The following is a 20252-nucleotide window of genomic DNA, read 5'->3' as shown; positions in this document are numbered from 1 at the left end:
GTTATTCTGGATATATGAATGCTAACACTGGAGAAGTATATTTTAATAATAAATGATACACAAGCTCCAGTGAACCTAAATCAAATTTGAAAGCAAAATATTGGACTCACATGTAAAGCAAAGATAAACCAGTACCTGGTATATATTGGCAAACATGCAGTTCACAATATGACAACAAAAGATGGTGGGTTTAATTTTTTTGTGAAATGGAAAATGCGTATTTTAAATAGTGAAACAAAAAGACTTATCAAAGATTCACTTAATGTGTATATACACACATGAACAAGCAAACACACACACACACACACCACTCCCTCCTCAAATTTAAAATGTGCATCTATTAATTATATGCAAAATTGCATGAATTTATCTTCATGGAATAAAGTTAATGCTCTTTTAGAACTTTTTTTTCATAGTTTTAGCTGTGTTTTAATTTACTTTCAGCTTCCCTAACACTGATTCACCATGGATTCTCAACGCAGCTTAAAGTATATCCACTGAGTGTATTTCACATTTCAGACACTTAGTATGCTTTACATTTTTACAGTAAATGCAAAATATTCATTCAACCAGGTAAGTCAAGATATATAGGGACTAAAATACATTTAAGAAAAGATCAGGGTGCAAATTATTAGAAGAGATAATAATTTTTTCTGTGATTTGGAAAAAAAATCCTTGATATTCAAAACATGTAAATGCTAAAATTAGAAGTGTATAAAATATTTTCATTTTCTAAAGTCAAAGGCCCAAAATGCAGAAAACAAAATGACTGTATCATACTTTGGCCAGCCTCAACAAAACAGCAGTAATAAATTAAAAATAAAAGCAAAACTAAAATGCTAAACATCCTCAAAGCTTATAGAAGCCATCATGTAACATAAATTGCCATAAACTCTGCTTGATACTCTAAAAATTGTAACTTGATTATTAGGTCAATACTGATTTTCAGCAAATAACCTTTCAAGAAATTGGTCATTTGGAATATTGGCTTTTTGAGGATTTATATTTTTCTCCCCCAGAAATCTGACTTAACGATCAAATTGTTACTTTCTCTCACCATGCTTTAGCCACACTAACACATGTCCGTCCCTTCAACACATGCTCCTTCCATAAAGTAGTCCTTTTGGATATTATTCCATTTGGTTAAACACTCTTTCACTCCTTCTTATTTGCCTAATGAAATCCTAATTATTGTCAACCATATGTCAGGTCCAGAAAACATTACCTCAACCTCACAGTAGATGATACAACCTTATACCTAAGCTGTAGTTACACATTTATTGGTTTCATATTTGACTGATTTTGACAGACTGAATTATTTTTCAACAAATATTTATTATCATTCCCCTTGATGCAGAGTATATTTCCCTGCTATACTGATGTTGAGATTGGTCATGTGAATCCTTTAACTAATGGAATACGCGCTAGCCTGAGCCAAGACCTTAAGAAGCACTATTGGTTTCTGCTTGCTGTCTTGCTATTGCTCTTTTGCAATATGAAAAGAAATTCTTTTGCTATGAAAAGAATGTGAACTGGATAGCCAGAGAATGAGAAATGTTTGGAGCCAAACTGCCTCCAATCTGCATCCTGCAGTCAAGTTCAGCACAGTCAAAGCTAACCCAGAGGCTGTGCATGAAAAAAAATAATGATTTGATTTTAAATCGGTCAGTTTAGGGGTGAATTGTTATATAGCATTATTGTGACAATTGCCAACTAGTACAATGACTATTTCCAAAACTATACTGAAATAATTCTTCAGTAAATGAATAAACACATAAAAAATAGAAATAACATAAATTGGTTTCCATAGCCTAATGGTTAAATAAAACATGGTTCATTCTTTTGAAGGTAACTGTACATTAACTAAAGATTCTGTTTTCAATTTTAACTTTTAGTACCTGTTCTAACAAAATAATAACATTTTGGGAAAATAATACAGCTCATTATAAAAAGTCAGTCTATATACAGAATTCCAAAGACATTTTTCAAATCATCCAAAATGAATTATTCACACACACACAATTATTAATATTCTGGAGGAGTATGTATATCAATAGATAAGTAAATACAAAGATAAAAATAATTTTATAAATAATGGGGTCACATTATATACGTTATTTTAAAATTAAAACATTATAACTGCATTTGAATTGAGCAGAAAGAAATATTTTGAAGTAAAACTGAAGGAAATGCTAAACCCCATAAGAATATTATCTCTTAAAAATAAAATCTCTATTTAGAAAAAATAGTTTAAAAATTAAGAGGATTAAATCATGTCTTCATATTATATATTTCAAATGTAGACAGTATATATTTACTTTATGAATTATTAGATAATTGACATTCTCACAGTTATCAAAAATTTTCCCCATCTCAATTTTTTAATTAGCCTCACAAATGTCGAGGTTTATTGCATTTCCATTCTATTTTGTAACCAGTTGCCCCATAGTTGTTCAGACTTAAGTAAATTTAATGTTCACTACTAGTCCTCTTTCTTAGATGTCATTACTGACGTCTTTATTTAAATTCATCTCTCATCTCAATTTTCTTCAAAAGGGAGTCATGAACGCATTATTACATGAGTCAGGATTAAGAATGTTTATCAGTTGTTTATGAACTTGAATGATACATTGGCTTAAAATAATTTTATTCTGTGAGTTATATTTTCATTCAAACATATCCTAATTGTCTTATGTCACTGGGTATTTCTGCTTAAAAATCTAAAGCCAACTGAACATTTTTCCTCTTCACAGGGTTCTAGATTTTTTGCTTAAAGAATCCTTTGTTTTTACTTGAATTATAATAATGTTCATAGAATATATCAGAATTTTTGATGGCTTTTTTCTGAATCAACATTTCTTGGAATTAATTTTGCTTTTTGATATGCAGATTTAGTTGTCTTTTCATTTCAAGGATTTTTTTCATACTATTACTTTGAGCTCTACAAATTTTTAATGAGATAGGAAACGGCTTATATTAAAACTGTAGATAAAAAATTGAGGTTATAAAACTGATGTGAGAGAAAAGACACTTATTTACACAGGAGAAAAAACAAAAAGCAAAAAGATTGTGTAGAAATACACACTAAAATGATTCAATGTTTATACTGGATTGGCATGGATGATTTGTGTTTACATCTCCCTCCTCCATAACACACGTATTTTGTTTGTTTTGTTTTAGATAATGAGCTTTTGAGGTTTCAAACAAACACGAAAGAGAACAAAAGTTATAGCCAGACTGGCTGGAGGTCAAAATTCAGCTCAAGCTTTTATAAAATTATCTTGGGAACTTTTCCTAGTTTCTCTGAGATTCAGTTTGCTCATCTGAAAGCTGAGGTTAGAAAGAACTGTTCCATAGTCATATGAATTAAGTGGGATAAAGTAAATCACTCAGTATCAACAAATAATAAATAACCAATAAAATGCCTCATATATATTGTCTTTTCAATAACTCCATTGCTACCACCTTAGTCCAAGCCACCTTCATCTATTTCTTGTCTACCCATATGACTTCACTAAGTCATTCTCCATACAGCGATAATGGGGAAGAGAAGTTCATGCAGGGATATATACTAGGCTGTGAGTAATTTTTCTAATGTTGCAGAATAGAGTGTGTGAGTGAGGTTGTTTAGCTTTTATGTTTTCACTGTCAACTGAAATCATCAAGGCCGGTTCATCCACAATGAACCATTAAGAGAAGAAAGGCTGATAAACAGTGAAGATGAAAAGGGGTGTGGGAGGGTGTGGAGAGAGGAGGCCGACTGATGCAGATCTATGTATACTCTGGCAGATTTACTTAGCAGGTAATGGTATATAACAAGACACAAAATCACCAGTGCTCCATTTGGAACAATAAAAGTAAAGTGAGTCTGAAGGCTGAACAATCTGTCTAGCAAACATTGTGCATGTCTGGAAAGGAGGTGCTCCACATGGAAGGACACAGTTAAGCCATATTTACAGGAAGCACTCTATCAGTGTGACAGGGTGTAATGAGGAGTCTGACTCCATGTTTTGTTGTTGTTTTTACTTCTGACAGCTTTTAAGCCACTCAAAAGCACTGTGCTAAACAAAAGAAGCCAGATACAAAAGACTTCATATTGTATGATTCCATTTACATGAAATGCCTAGGGAAGACAAAACTATAAAGAAGAAAACCAGAACAGTGCTTGCCTGGAGCTGGGAATGGGAACATAGAGTGACTGCAAAGGGGCACAAGGGAACTTTTTGGATCATGGAAGTGTTCTAGAACTGGATTGTGGTCATGGTTGCAAAACTGCATACATTTACTGAAAAATCATTGAGCAGGACATCTATAGTAAGTGAAATGTATGTTATGGAAATTATACCTCAATTAAAAAAATGAACTAGCAGAAAAAAAGAGATCTACAAAATGCAACCTCCTTTCATATTGTTAGATTCAAAAGACATGAAACTACATTTTAATAGTCTAAAAATATAAACAAAAATAGGAAAATGACACAACTGTATACATTGTTTATTGACTATATGCATATAATACAGAGAGTTGCTATTACATCCTGATTTTTAGAGTGATTCCCCATATTAAGTGATTACTTATATTAAATGGACACTTTAATAAATACTGTATTTTTCAATATTAAAAAATTTTAACATGACAAATGCATGTGCTTTTTGTTTTTTAACTCATCTAGATTAGGTTGACAATAATGCTACTAAAATTGGGTTGTGCAACCTAAACTGTTTTTATGTTTTACTTTATTAGCACTCATGGTAGCAAAAGCCAACCTTAGTAGCAAAAGCCAGTCTTAAAAGTTATATTGACTAGAAGGAAAGAAGATATTTTAAAGCCACAGTGAGAAACTCAGAACATTTATTTTTACTTTCTTTCTAAAATAAGAAAGATGTTGCCTCATAACTTTAAAACTTTCATTTTTATAATTTTAAACTGAATTTAAAATAATCTTCATAAATTTATTATTTATTTTCAAACTCTATCTTCAATCCTTCACCAGTAGTCAGTCCAACTATTTACTTTATAATGTAAAAGTTAAATTTAGTGCTCGCTTCGGCAGCACATATACTAAAATTGGAACGATACAGAGATTAGCATGGCCCCTGCGCAAGGCTGACACGCAAATTTGTGAAGCGTTCCACATTTCTGTTATAAAGCAGAAACTAACGCACCATTGCAGAGCAATTATACTCCAATAAAGATGTTTTTTAAAAAAGTTAAATTTAAATTAATTTAAATTATCTATCAATAATAAAAATGGTTACACAAATTACCTATCAAGATTTTTGACTGAAAATAAAATTCAAATGTATAAGGGGTTTTATGATAACTTTATCTCCTATTTCATTTGGCAATTGTTAAATTATGGAATATGCAATAATATATGGAGAAATTCTGTTTTAACTTTCTAACTTTTGTTGATAATCCTTATATTTTTACTCATTTTATTTATACACCTATGACAAATTAAACTTAAGATACTATACACTGAAGCACAGTCTTAGTGAGCTCAACTAGTACGCATGTCTGGCTACTTTGACTCATCACATGGGCACAATAACATCCAAACTGGTCTGTACAATCCTGTTCACTAATGCTTGTTAACTTATCACAGGCTTGGATGTTGCATCGTCAATTCCTATAAGTTTCTAAAAGCATATTCACAATTTCTGTACTCATCTCTGTATGAATCATTAAGCCACCATTTGCAGAGCAGCACTAGTTCACAGGCTACCCTTTGAGTTGCAGCGACATAAAGATATAATTATAAAAGTAATCATTAGAAGAAAATCTCTGGAGAAATATAAAATAACCTAGAATTCTCTGACATAAATTGTACCAGTGTTTTCTTAGGTCAGTCTCCCAAGGCAATAGAAATAAAAACAAAAATAAACAAATGGGGCCTAATCAAACTTACAAGCTTTTGCACAGCAAAGGAAACCATAAGAAACAAAGAAAAGACAACCTAAGGAATGGGAGAAAATATTTGCAAATGATGCACCCAACAAGTGTTTAATCTCCAAAATACAGCAACAGCTCATACAACTCAACAACAACAAAAATACAAATAACCCAACTGAAAAATGGTCAGAAGACCTTAATAGACATTGCTCCAAAGAAGACATACAGATGGCCAGTAGGCACATGAGAAGATGCTCAACATCACTAATTATTAGAGAAATGCAAATCAAAACTACAATAAGGTACCATCTCACACTGGTCAGAATGGCCATGATTAAAAAGACTACAAATAACAAATGCTGGAGAGGGTGTGGAGAAAAGGAAACCCTCCTACACTGTTGGTGGGAATGTAAGTTGGTACAGCCACTATGGAAAACAGTATGGAGGTTCCTCAGAAAATGAAAAATAGAACTACCATATGATCCAGCAATCCCACTCCTGGGCATATACCCAGACAAAACTATAATTAAAAAGATACATGCATCCCTATGTTCATAGCAGCACTATTCACAATAGCCAAGACATGGAAACAACCTAAATGTCCATCTAAAAATGAATGGATAAAGAAGATGTGATACATATATACAATGGAATACTACTCAGCCATGAAAAAGAACGAAATAATGCCATTTGCAGCAACATGGCTGCAACTAGAGACTATCATACTAAGTGAAGAAAGTCAGGAAGAGAAAGACAAATACCATATGATTTCACTTATATGTAGAATCTAAAAATATGACACAAATGAACCTATCTACAAAATAGAAACAGACTCACAGACATAGAGAACAGACTTGTTGCCACGGGGAGGTGGGGAGGGAGAGGGATGGACTGGGAGTTTGTGGTTATTAGATGCAAACTATTACACTTAGAATAGATTAACAACAAGGTCCTACTGTATCTCACAGGGAACTATATCCAGTCTCCTGGGGTAAACCATAATGGAAAAGAATATAAAAAAAGAATATATATATGTGTATAACTGAGTCATTTTGCTGTACAGCAGAAATTAGCACAACACTGTAAATCAACTATACTTCAATAAAAATAAAATAAAATAACGTAGAGACAAAAATATGTTCCTTGGAATGAAAGACTCAAAAAGAAGCAATACACTCAGAAAGTATTACATAAAATATGTTTCTGGGACTAGAAATACTTATATCAATAAGTGTAAATAGAGAAAAATGTTTCCTTAAAATGAAAAAAATTCTCAGAGTGCATCACACAGTATGTATAAACATAGATGCAAAATGATAAAAATAAAAATATGAACAGTCACATAAGATAATTACAATGTTTAAAAAGGTTGAAGTAGAAGAAAAAGAGACCAAAAAAAAAAGGTAGTTCATATTGCTAAAGAGCACCATCAGTAGTCAGTTCTAGAATTTAAAAATATCTATGCACCAAATTACATAGCATCAATATTCTTACACAAAAACATCAGGAAATTAAAAAAGAAATAAGAAAAAGAAGTATTTTTTCAGTATGTGACACATATGAACAAAATTAAGAAATATGTAAATGCCCAAACAGTATACTCAGTAAGTTAAATCTGAAAACTAAGAATATAACTACTTTTCAGCTTCCCCAAGATCATTTGTAAAAATAGCCATATAGTAAGCCTCACAAAACTCTCCATAAACTTCAAAATAAAAATAATACAAACAATATCCTCCGAGCATAATTCAATTAAAGTAAAAATTAATAACACCCAACATAAACAAGCATACAAGAAATGTTTTGAAGTCCCTCTTAATCAGTTATTAAGACAAAGGAAATATATAGACATACAAATATTTTATATACATAATATATATGTCTGTATATATGTATATAAATATACAAACATATATATGAAAGGATAACAGGAAACATCCAAGAATAAAGATTACAATGATTTGCAAATACTATCGGATTTCTTAGATAAACCAAGAAAATCAATATTATTATTACTACACCTAGTACCACTACCACTAATAATAACAATAATAGATACTATTACAAATAACAATAAGAATATACATTATAAAAAATAAAGAATCTAATAATGTGACATTTATGATTTGCAAATACATAAAAATCAACAGAAAATATGATTAAAAACTGTCTAAAATGACTGCAAAACATAATTCAGATAAAATAATAAAAGATATACCTTACTCTTGGATAGGAACACTCAAAATTAGAAAACTGTCAATGCTTCATGAGTTAATCAATAAATGTAATTCAATACCCCCCAAATATCAGAATCTATTATTTATATATTAATCTTTATATCTGACTTTTTTTTTTTTAACTAGAGGGTCAATTCAAAAGTGGTTCTGGAAAAATATACATACTAGAAGAGCCAAGAAAATCTGACAAGGCAATAAGGGTCTAGCTTTACCAGATATTAAATATTATTCAGTCTGAATAAATAAATGTGGTATTGGTTCATGGAAGGACTGAAATTTCAAAGGAATAAAATAGAAATCCAGAGATAGTACTCTATACATCTGGGATTTTAGAATATGATAAAACTGACATTTCAAATTTATAGTATTAAAAATTAATCATTCTGCAAATGGTTTTGGGACCACTGGCTGGCTATCTGGGGGGGAAAAAAATGGATTCCTATATCACACTTGATTACAAGTTAAAGTTCAGATTATTAAACCCCAAACCCAAACCCCAAACAGAAGCCATAAAATAAAGATTAGTAGATTTAGTGCATTAAAAAAAAATGTGTGGCTGGAAAAAAATAAGCAAAGTGAAAAGAAATACATGACACACTTGGAAGAAACATACATAGCTATATCACAGACACTCAGTAAATTATCTCAGTATATAATACTTCCACCAAATCAGTAAGAAAAAGACGAATAGCCCAATAGAAATGTGGGAAAAGCATAGGAAGAGAGTTCACAGAAATGGAAAAGCAATTAGCCTAAAAATATGAAAAGATACTCTAACTCACTTATAAAAAAGGGAAATACAAAATAAAGCCACAATGAGGTAACACTGTTAAAAAGTCAATTAGGTAAGAAAAGAAGCAATTAAAAAAAATTATGTTGTAAAAAGTGTGGGAAAAAAGTACCCTTGCAGTTTTCTGGTAGAAATGCAAATTTGTACAGCAACTGTGGAGAACAATTTGATATCATCTACTAAAGCTTTATTTGCATACGTCTTTGTTCCAGCAATTCAATTTCTAGGAGTATATCAATATATACTCATATATATGCTCTGTTGTATATTTTATTTTTTACTTTTTATAATTAATTTTTATTGGAGTATAGTTGATTTACAATGTTGTGTTAGTTTCTGCTGTACAGCAAAGTGCAACAGTTATACATATACATATATCCACCCTTTTTTAGATTCTACTCCCATATAGATCATTACATCTGTTGTATATTTTCAAGCATGCACTGTAGCCTTGTGTATAATAATAAAATATGGGAAATAATTTTCATCAAAGGGGACTGAGTAAATAATTATGGTACACATATATGATGGAGTATCATGTAGCTGTAAAAAAAATATTAAGCAGCTCTATACATGCTGAAATTGATCATCTCCAAGACAACTTGTTTTATTTTACTTCTTTTTTTGTTTTTTTCCAACAAGCAGATATATAGTCACTATACTCCAAAACTTGAAATTACAAATTATTTTCAAGCACACTTGGAACATTTTTAAAACTGACCATATTGTGCTATAAGGCAAATTTTAACAAATTTCAAAGTATTAAAATTATACAAAGTGTGTTTCTTGACTTGTAGTTAAGCTACAAATCAGTAACAAAAAAGTAACTAGAAGTTATGAAATACACTACTTCTAAGTAACCCCCCCAAAAACAAATCACAATTGGAGTCAGAAAATAATTTGAACTGAATGATAATAAAAATATTACATACCAAAACTTGGATGTGACTAAAGCTGTGCTTACAGGAAAATGTATAGTCTATTTTTTTTTTAAGGTAACAGTAGTGTTTTGTTTTTTTTAAAATTGCACACGTCTATAAACCTAATAAATAGGTATTCTCTATTTTTTTTTTATACAGTAGGTTCTTATTAGTCATCAGTTTTATACACATCAATGTATACATGTCAATCCCAATCTCCCAATTCATCACACCACCACCCACACCCCCCCGCCACTTTCCCCCCTTGGTGTCCATATGTTTGTTCTCTACATCTGTGTCTCAGCTTCTGCCCTGCAAACCAGTTCATCTGTACCATTTTTCTAGGTTCCACATATATGTGTTAATATACGATATTTGTTTTTCTCTTTCTGACTTACTTCACTCTGTATGACAGTCTCTAGATCCATCCACGTCTCAACAATTGACCCAATTTGCAGATCAATTTGTATATTATACAACCTGAGTATGTGTGTGTGGTGGGGGAAGTGTTATATATGTTTGTAACTATAATGGAATATCTGGAAATCTCTGGAAAATGTCACATGGTTGTTGCTAATCAATAGGACTGAGTGGCTGGAGGACAGGCAACTAACTTTCAGCTTTATAATTTTTTTCTGAGTTTTGAATTTTGTGACATTGCCTCTATTACCCGCTCAAACAAATAAAGTTAAACAAAGCAAAACAAAAAGAATGAAGTATATTTCTAAGTGCAGGATTGGAACTATCTCCAAGATGTATGAAAACGTAACAGAGTACAAAACACTGTCTCTAATGCAAGTGTGCATCTATGTTTAAATTAAACATAGGTGTACATTTACTTGCTTGCATTTGTGTAAAACATTTCTAGAATGATATACTCAAACTGTTGCAAGGATTACCTCTAGGAGAGAGTCTGGTAGACTGAGGCCAGCTGTGGGAAGATGACTTGCTTTTAATTTTTTCATTTTGTTACTGTTTTAATTATTTCTTATGGACATATTACTTTTCAAAAGAAACAAAAATAAATATTCTCTAAAAATCCCTCAATTTTATCTCTTTCTTATATCTTTTTTTTTTTCTTCCTAACAAAGCTTTACCTATAATACTCAAATATACAGGTCTTTCTATCTCATTATCCCCCCCTTTTTTTTTTTTTCATTCTAATATGTGCTTTATTTTTTCGGATGGAGATTTTGGTGCTAAAGTAGAACAATGACTCCTTTGTAACTCTATAGCAAAGGAAAGGTTTACTTTTTTTACTTTTTTCTTTTTTTTTTGGCACAAAATTTTGTATTACTATTGATTGTCTAATTGGCAACATTCAAATGTAGTTGATATTACATAATAAGATATGTGTATTTTCATGTAGATTAAGACAAATTTAATTAAAAATAAAATGTCTCCAGAACAAACTACCAAACAAGAATATAGTAGGTAGTTAACTTTGTTCAAAAGCACCTTATGATCATTACAAAAAGAACATCAAAGTAAATCCAAAATAATTTTAAATTTTAACATGTTATCACTTGGTGTGCTAAATTCACAATCACAATCAAATTAAGGTAGACAAAAGATCATTGGCCTTAACTACTTTGAAATCGGTGTGTTTATCACTTACTTCTCAAAGTCAAACAAAATAATAAATTATGTTACCAAAATAATTCAAATTTTGATGGGAAATACCATTGTTCCAGATGGAACCATATTTCTCATAAAGTAAGGATAAGCTCTATGCCTGGGTGGTACATGTATACATACAAGTAAATTAATCAGATTCAAGCAGGCAGGAAATCATTTCTATGGCTTGTTTTAATATATTTGGCAAATTTACACTCTATGTCGTGATTTACTGTCATAAATGGGGTTAATATGATTGCATACTTCAGTGTCATCACAGTATAAATTAAAAACCAGCCCTATCAGGTTGCTCGACCATCCAAACACAAGTAAAAGCATCATGGTTGCACTGACCTTCTGACTTCATCTATTTTAATGAAATAATTGTTACTATTTCACAATATTCCTAAATTATTTAGTAATAGTTTTAAATGGCAATTGTTTCATTCCTATATAATTATATTTCTTTGCCAAGGTACTTTTCCCACTTTTAACTTCTTAAAATGATATTCTAAAGAGCTTCAGCGCTTAGCATATGAAAAAAAAAAGTGCCTCTCATCTCAAATGAGTTTTTATGCTTATCTTTTTTGAAAAGGAGAAAGGACTATTTACTGGCTGTAATATTCACAAACCAGGCATAACTGCTAGTTGAAATATTTACTTTCTGATCCAGGACCAGTTTGTTAGTGATAAATCTTGCTATGGTTGGCAAAATAAACTTTGTTTTAAAGTTTGATTTATTGAGAACAGTCTTAAAATGCAATGGTTTATCATGCCATTTAAAAATTCCTCCAGGTTAAAAAAACTGTAAGTTCTAATACTTTTCAGCAGACTAGGAGTTTGGAAATCTACTTCTGCTATTCGTCTAAAAGATAGAACAATATAAAATATGCAACTACAGAAAACAGTAAATAATAAAAGAACAAAGAAATGCATAGAGAAATAAAGTGTTCGCAGCTAGTAGACATTACTGTGAAGGAGCCATATCCACAAGAGAAAACTCCATGGGATGCTGCACTTCTTACACATCAACTTTCCAAAATGGGAAAACCAATCAAGCCCCTAATCAGGATGAACAATTATTTTACTGTTATTATAGGCAATATAATTTAAAATATATTCAAAGTGATCTGAAAATCACTGCTGTGTGTTCACAAACATGTGTGCAAACTTTCCATAGTCAAATTGTCTCACAGACTCTTTATACCCTATCGTCTCCTCCTTCCTCATCCCTTTCTGCACTCCCATATTCAGCATAGAGTTGTCCCAAAGTCTCCTTGATGTGAAGACTCTTCTCAGATACCCTCACAGCTAATTCTCACTTCAATATGTGCTCAAATGTCACCTCATTTGGGAGGACTTTCCTAATCCACCTATTAGCTGCACTTTCATCTCTCACTCTATTATGCTTTAGTTTTCTTCTTAATATTTGTCATAACCTCCTAGATAGATTAGGTAGGTAGGTAGGTAGGTAGGTAGGTAGGTAGGTAGATAGGTAGGTAGGTAGATAGGTAGATAGATGATAGATAGATAGATAGATAGATAGATAGATAGATAGATAGATATTTTGTCTCCTTACCCCTCCCTCCCAGAATACAGTTCCATGAGACCATGTATGCTTTTTTTCCACTCTGGTATTTTTAGTACCTAAACAGTACCTGACAAATAAAAGACGATCCAAACACTGTCTCAATTTAATGAATAGGATACTGAGTAGAATTTGTCCAACAAATTATTGGAAAATTGTTGAAGACAAGGGATTTAAACAACCCCAAACAACTAAACTTATTTTTTCTTTCCTTTTTTTAAATTGAAGTATATTTGACTTACAGTATTATAATAGTTTCAGGCGTACAACATAGTGATTCAATATTTTTATAGATAATGCACCAGTTATTAGAATATTATTGACTATATTCCCTGTGCTGTACATTATATCCCCGTGACTTACTTATTTTATAGCTGGTAGTTTGTACTTCTTAATCTCCTTCATCTACTTCACCAACCCTCTATCCACCTCCCCTCTGGCAACCACTAGTTTGTTCTCTTTATCTGTGAGTCTGTTTCTATTTTGTTACATTTGTTTTATTTTTTAGATTCCACATATAAGTGAAAACATACAGTTTTTGTCTTTCTCTGTTTGAAAGCTAAGTTTCACTCAGCATAAAACCCTCTAGGTCCATCCATGTTGTTGCAAATTGCAAGGTTTCATTCTTTTATTATGGCTGAGTAATATCCCATCCTGCATATATACCACATCTTCTTTATCCATTTATCTGTCAATGGACACTTAGTTTGCTTTTACATCTACACTTTGCTGCAGTGAACATTGGGGTGCATATATCTTTTGAAATTAGTGTTTCAGTTTTCTTTGGATAAATATCCAGGAGTGAAATTGCTAGAACATATGGTAGTTCTATTTTTAATTTTTATGAGGAAACTCCATACTCTTTTCCATAATGGCTGCACTAATTTACATTTCCACCAACAGTGCACACGAGTTCCCTTTGCTCCACATTCTTGCCAACACTTGTTATTTGTTGTCTTTTTGATGGCAGCCATTCAGACAGGTGTGAGGTAATATTTCATTGTGGTTTTGATTTGCATTTCCCTGATTATGAGTGATGTTGAGCATCTTTTCATGTGCCTGTTGGCCACCCGTATGTCTTCTTTGGAAAAATGTCTATTCATAGCCTCTGACTATTTTTGAATTGAACTGTTTGTATTTTGAATATTAATCCCTTATCAGACATATCATTTGCAAATATATTCTCTCATTCAGTAGCCTGCCTTTTTGTTTTATCAATGGTTTCCCTCACTGTGCAAAACTTTTTTTTACTTTGATGTAGTCCCATTTGCTTATTTTTGCTTTTGTTTCCCTTGACTAAGGAGACAGATCCAAAAATACTGCTAATACTGATGTCAAAGAGTGTACTGCCTATGTTTTCTTCTAGGAGTTTTATAATTTCAGGTCTTACATTTAAGTCTTTAATCCATTTGAGTTTATTTTTGTATATGGTGGGAGAAAAGTCTAGTCTTCTACAGGTAGCTGTCTGTTTTTCCCCACCGCTACTTATTGAAGAGACTTTCTTTCATTATATATTCTTGCCTCTTTGTTGTAGATTAATTGACCATATGGGCATGTGTTTTTTTTTCTGGACTCACTATTCTGTTCCATTGATCTATGTGTCTGTTTTTGTGCCAATACCACACTGTTTTGTTTACTTATTTTTTCATTGAGAGTTTAAGGTGTCATCCCAGAAGTGTAACTCATAATGGGAACTCTGACAGGCAGGGAGTGGTAGGTTTATGATTTTTGATTGAGATAATATGCCAATTAAATAAGTAGATCTTTCTCTATTCCTTTTGATGATTGATGACCTAGTTTGACATAAATCATTATAAGAAAACTTTCATAGCATTGATGCAATGATTAAATTAGTTTCTGTATTCTGTATTAGAACAGTATCAATAATAGAGAGTAAAAGCATATAAGACTTTTAGATCCTGGGAACCTGCCAACCATATAAGGAAGGCGATAGAACCCAATGTGATATAGTGGTTAAGAGAGGAACCTGGAGTCTCTGCTCCTTTCAAAATTTAGGTCTGCCACTTAGTAGTTATAGAATCTTAGGACCAACTTAGTTAACTTCTGTTAACTACTTTCCTCATCTATAACCAGAGTATTTACTTCATAGAGTTATAGCAAGGATTCAATTTTTTTAAAAAAATCAACATAAGGCACTTACCACTGCTTAGCACACAGCAAGGGCTAAATGTGAGTTATTAAGTTTGTTTCTTAAGGTCAGGGAATGTGTCTTTTTTTTCAGCAAATAATTAATGAATGACATACAGGTCTTACTCATTGAATATTTCACAGGTGCCTGCTTATCACATAACTTTTCATAGACACTAAACACATAGAAAAATAAAAATGTACAGTTTTTTTTATTCCTAGACTGAGCGCACCCAAAGATGAAAGATGGGGGGGTCTATCTTTTTATTGCTCTATTCTTACCATCTGACACAATGTCTGGCCCATGGTAGATACTCAATAAATATTGTTGGATCAATGAATGAATGATGAGCCCTTAAACTTAACTACTAATATTTTCACAATTAAATCTTCTGTTAACTACATTCTTCTTTCTTAACTCCCCTTTTCTTTTAGATAAGTTCCAACTCATGTAGAGCTGTGTTTCAGCCAAGAAAAGTATATGTTTCTCCCTCAAGAGAACAGCAGTTTGGCTCCTATGTCCTAAAAGCCACTAAAATAGTTTGGATTTTTCTTGCCCTTTAGAATACCCTTCACAATTCCTAAGTTTCTACCTGACAACTATGTCCTTTCCCAATGTCTTAATTCTCCACAAAAATATGACAAAACATAGTTGGCCTTTTTTTGGACGGGGCATTTTTTTATCCCTCTAATTTTGTGTCTCCCATAAGAAGCATCCATTACTACCAGAATATGGCACAAGTCAATATAATTGGGTACGTATCATTATGAGTCATCTAGGAATTGTAACTTCTCATAAAGTGCACCCTCTTATATAGTAACTAGAACAACATGGAGTTTACTATCACTGGCCTTAAGAACAGAGCTTCTATCCTCTTAGACTTTGCATCTCTAGGAAATGATTTAGTCCCTAACATATATCTGGAGTTCGTAAGTGATTGTTGACTGTTGAATCACTACTTCAAAATGCCAGACAAATATAAAATAAGAAGGAAATTTTCTGTAATTTTATTAGAATAAATCTGAAAAGGATATACTTTTGAATGACAATGTTAGAAAGAATAGGAAGAATGAAATGTACATAAAAGAGTATCCTTGATTTCTCAATGAAGTGAGATGAACAATCTTAAAAACTTTTTAATTTCTAGGAAATAGGAGTTATTAATAGTTTTGTACTCTAATCTAAATCATAAGAGGAATCGATTTTGAGGTTCAAGACGAAGTTGATAACTCAAGATCAAACTTTGTTGCCTAAAACAATTTAAAAATATTGTAGTTCATTCACCTGTGACAAGAACTGAAAAAAGATGTATTGAAATGTTAATGTTCTTCTATTTCTTTTTGCTCTTTCCTGCCTTCACCCTCTTTCATCCCTCAAGAAAATGTACCTTTACCAAACCATTCTCCCAAAGTTCATATAGGGAGTTAAAGAATGAGTAGAAAGAGTCCTCTCTCATGTCTTGCTTCCAAGATGACCAAGAAAAGAAGGAACAATGATCGTGCCCAAAGGGCCATGGCCATGTGCAGCTGATTCGCTGCACCAACTGTGCCTGATGCATGCCCAAGGACAAGGCCATTAAGAAGTTCGTCATTTGGAACATAGTAGAGGCCGCAGCCTTCAGGGACATTTCTGAAGCGAGTGTTTTCAATGCCTATGTGTTTCCCAAGCTGTATGTGAAACTACATTACTTCGTGAGTTATGCCATTCACAACAGGATAGTCAGGAATTGTTCTCAGGAAGCCGGGAAGAACCAAACACCTTCACCCCAATTTAGATTGATGCGTGCTGCCCCACAAACTCCACCAAAGCCCATGTAAGGAGATAAGTCCTTAAAGACTGAAGAAACACTGTTCTCTGAAAAGACAATAAAATGGAAATAATACTAAAAAAAAAATAAAGAATGAGTAGAAAGAAACATGACTAAAGAGGCAGGAAAAAAAATCAAGACATAAGAATCTTCATGAGTTAAAGTTCAGGCAATGTTTTTGGAGAGGAAGGGTGAAAGATTCTAAAAATAAGAGGCTTATAAGAACCTGTAGGCTGTAAACAAGGAGAGGAAAAAAGGAAGACTTTTGGAAGTATTTTTATGAGATAAACTTGATTAAAATTTAGAGTTATTTGAGAGATACAAGTTAAATTGTTATCACATAGCAATTACCTTTTTTACATACTAGTATTCTTGTTTTGTTTTAATGATGCTAAAACTGGGCCAGGTGGGTCCCTAAGGTGACAATTAGGAAAGTGCTTAATGGATTGGAAACATGAGTTACTAGAGAAAAAGGATTCTAACATTAGTTAATCATCAATTATTACATGTACTATTCTATTTATAAAGGTTTTTTTTTTGTATTTAATGTTCACAGTCATACTGTGATTTTAGGTAAGTAAACCAAGATTCAGAAAGACTAATTAGCCCAGACTAACAAGTAATGCATGTAAGATTCACACCCAGATATCTTATTCTGAATTTTATGAGCTACATCCTGCAATCTCTGTATAAGCCACAGAAATTGGTATGCCAATAAAACAAACTAATCACCAATCCCAATAAAATCTAAAAAACAAAAATATTTGGATCATATTTGTTACAGATATTTGGATTGAAAATGCCACCTTTTCAATATAAGACTGAAAATGTTCTGTTGTTGAGAAGTTAACATATCAGTGTTTAGCAAAGTATTTCAGAAAATGCCTGTTTTGAGATAACTCCTTTCACAAATTAAATATCTGTTTGATACCACTCCCACTGTGCTAGCTCATGATGCAATTTACTATATTGTAATGTTACAGAAATAGTTTGTTTTGATTTATCTCCATACACCTGTGATTGATACAGAAAGAAGTTGCTATATTTAAAATTTCAGCTGGCTAGTAGAAAATGAATGGGCAAGCAGCTCTTTTCTTCATCTGCTTGCCTCTTGGCTAGCCTAATTAAATTTGTCTAGTCTGAAAATCTCCAGTAGTAAATGCTTTTGTTACTCTGAAACACTATAAACATTTTCACTGAAATGTTATTCAATTCATCATAATAGTGTCTTTGGGAGGTATCCCCCAAAATATAAATCAATTTTAAAATGTATTCTCAGCTCACAGATCACTGGATACATTATGGGTTCATATGATTTGTTTGTCTCTGCTATTTTCTGACATAATCATATCAATTTATACCATACAGACCATTAAAACACAATAAGAAAAGGTCAAGAGGTGAATTCTGTTTTGTGAACCTTTTATATGTAATAAGTCAATTTTGTTATCAAATGTGCAAATGATTAAGGAAACAAGACTATATGATGAAGAAAATCCAATATAAATGCAAAATGCTGATCTTGTATGCAGCTGATCAGATCTTGAAAAGGTAAACATTTACAGTTGTAAATTAATATTAAAATAACCTAGCATAATATAGCTGTTTATCTTGATTTGGGGGCACATAAGGAGAAAACTGGTTAAACCTAGAGGTAGTTAAACTCTGATGCAGTACTGGAAATATTTTTAAATAAAAATAATTTTCCTGTCTGAAATTGTTTCAACATGGTCTAAACCCACAAATATGTGTTCTGCTCCCACTGTGTGATATATGATATGATATATGATATATGATATGATATGATATACAGGCACAAGAAAAGGCAAAAGGCATAGACCCTGCCCGCACAGAACTGCAATCTAATTGGTAGACTGCATAAAATAATTAATAAAAACCAAGGTGTAAAAACAAGGCAAATAAGTAAATATACATAAGAACTGAAAGGCAGGGATAATTACTGCTGGGAGAAGAGGGGAGGGTGTGACAGAATTTAAAATGGAAGTTGTGTATGATGAATGTATAAAAGGAGGAAAGATGGAATCTGTGTAAGGTAAAGATCATGTAAAACAGAATTAGGAAAATGCAGGACATAAGATAGTAACATGCCAGATATTGCTTGGAGTAGAGCATTTCTATACAAGAATATATAGAGATAAATTTTAACAAGTAGTTTAGGACCAAGCTGTAAAGATCTTTGAATGCCAGGTTAAAGAAGCATTATTTTTTCCTGTAGTCAATGGGAAATTATATGGCCAAAGTGATGTTTTGCAAAGATTAATTTGATAAGACTTGGCATTGTATTGGGAAGTATAGGTGGGTAGGAAAGTTAAAAGGACAAAGAATAAGAAAAAAAAATACTATTTAGGAAATAGTGGTAAATACTGTAGTTTGGCTGTCTTAGCACGGATTCCAATTTCCTTTTTATAAGCATTCCTTAATTATAAAGTATGGTGAGCTAAAAAACATATCTTTCAAGACTCCTTTTCACGTAGGAGAAATAATGTGACGATACTGGCCAATGAGACAAGACTTCTCTTAGGCTATCTGGAAAATCCTTTGCCCTCCTGATATAATTGTCACTCTGTTTTCTTTATTATACCTCTTTTACTTTCCTGTTAGGAATGGAGACATAATGCCAGCTATGTTGTGACCTTATGTGAAAAAGTCCAAGAGAATGATAGAAACTTCAGCATGTAGATATTAATACATAGACACATAAAATTAACAAAATCAGCAATCATGTTACCTCTAGACTTCTTGTTATGTGATTTAAAATAATTAACTTCTATTTGGTTACACCACTGTAAAGTTGTAGTCGAACAAGCTGACATAGAAGCTATTAGAAATAATCCAGATGGGTCATGAAGAGCACCCAAAACCAAGTTATAGTGAAGGATAGGAAAATACCAGTGGGTTTTCCCATGGCTGATTAGATTATGGGAAGTTTTAATGAGAGGGAGTCCAAAATACATACAAAACCCCCTTACCTAGATTACCAGAAGAATAAAAATACTTTTAATAGAAACTGTATTTTCCTATCCTAAGGAAAGGCGGTAAAGTAGAACAACTTTTCAGGGTCTTTATAAGCCTATGATTTTATGATGAGACATCTATTAAATTTCTAACTGTAATTATACGGAATATTATGAAAGAAAGTTTAAGAAGCTATATTTCCTGCCCCTGAAGGACTTCAAAAGGACAGTATGAACACTAACACATTCACTGGACATATCATTACTTCCCAGT

General features: G+C 32.2%; 1 non-coding gene and 1 pseudogene across 1 annotated transcript; both read left to right on the top strand.

Moving 5' to 3' along the window:
- The first annotated feature begins 5037 nt into the window (after positions 1 to 5037).
- LOC114235918 (U6 spliceosomal RNA) lies at positions 5038 to 5141 on the top strand. The gene has a single exon (XR_003621988.1). It is a non-coding gene; the product is annotated as a U6 spliceosomal RNA (small nuclear RNA).
- Positions 5142 to 16666: 11525 nt separating this feature from the next.
- LOC103016329 (40S ribosomal protein S26-like) lies at positions 16667 to 17013 on the top strand (annotated as a pseudogene).
- Positions 17014 to 20252: the final 3239 nt, after the last annotated feature.

This window comes from Balaenoptera acutorostrata, chromosome 2 (genome assembly GCF_949987535.1).
Source record: "Balaenoptera acutorostrata chromosome 2, mBalAcu1.1, whole genome shotgun sequence".
NCBI lineage: Eukaryota > Metazoa > Chordata > Mammalia > Artiodactyla > Balaenopteridae > Balaenoptera > Balaenoptera acutorostrata.
Note: the sequence above shows the minus strand (reverse complement) of the source record. Positions and strands in the feature narration are given on the sequence as shown.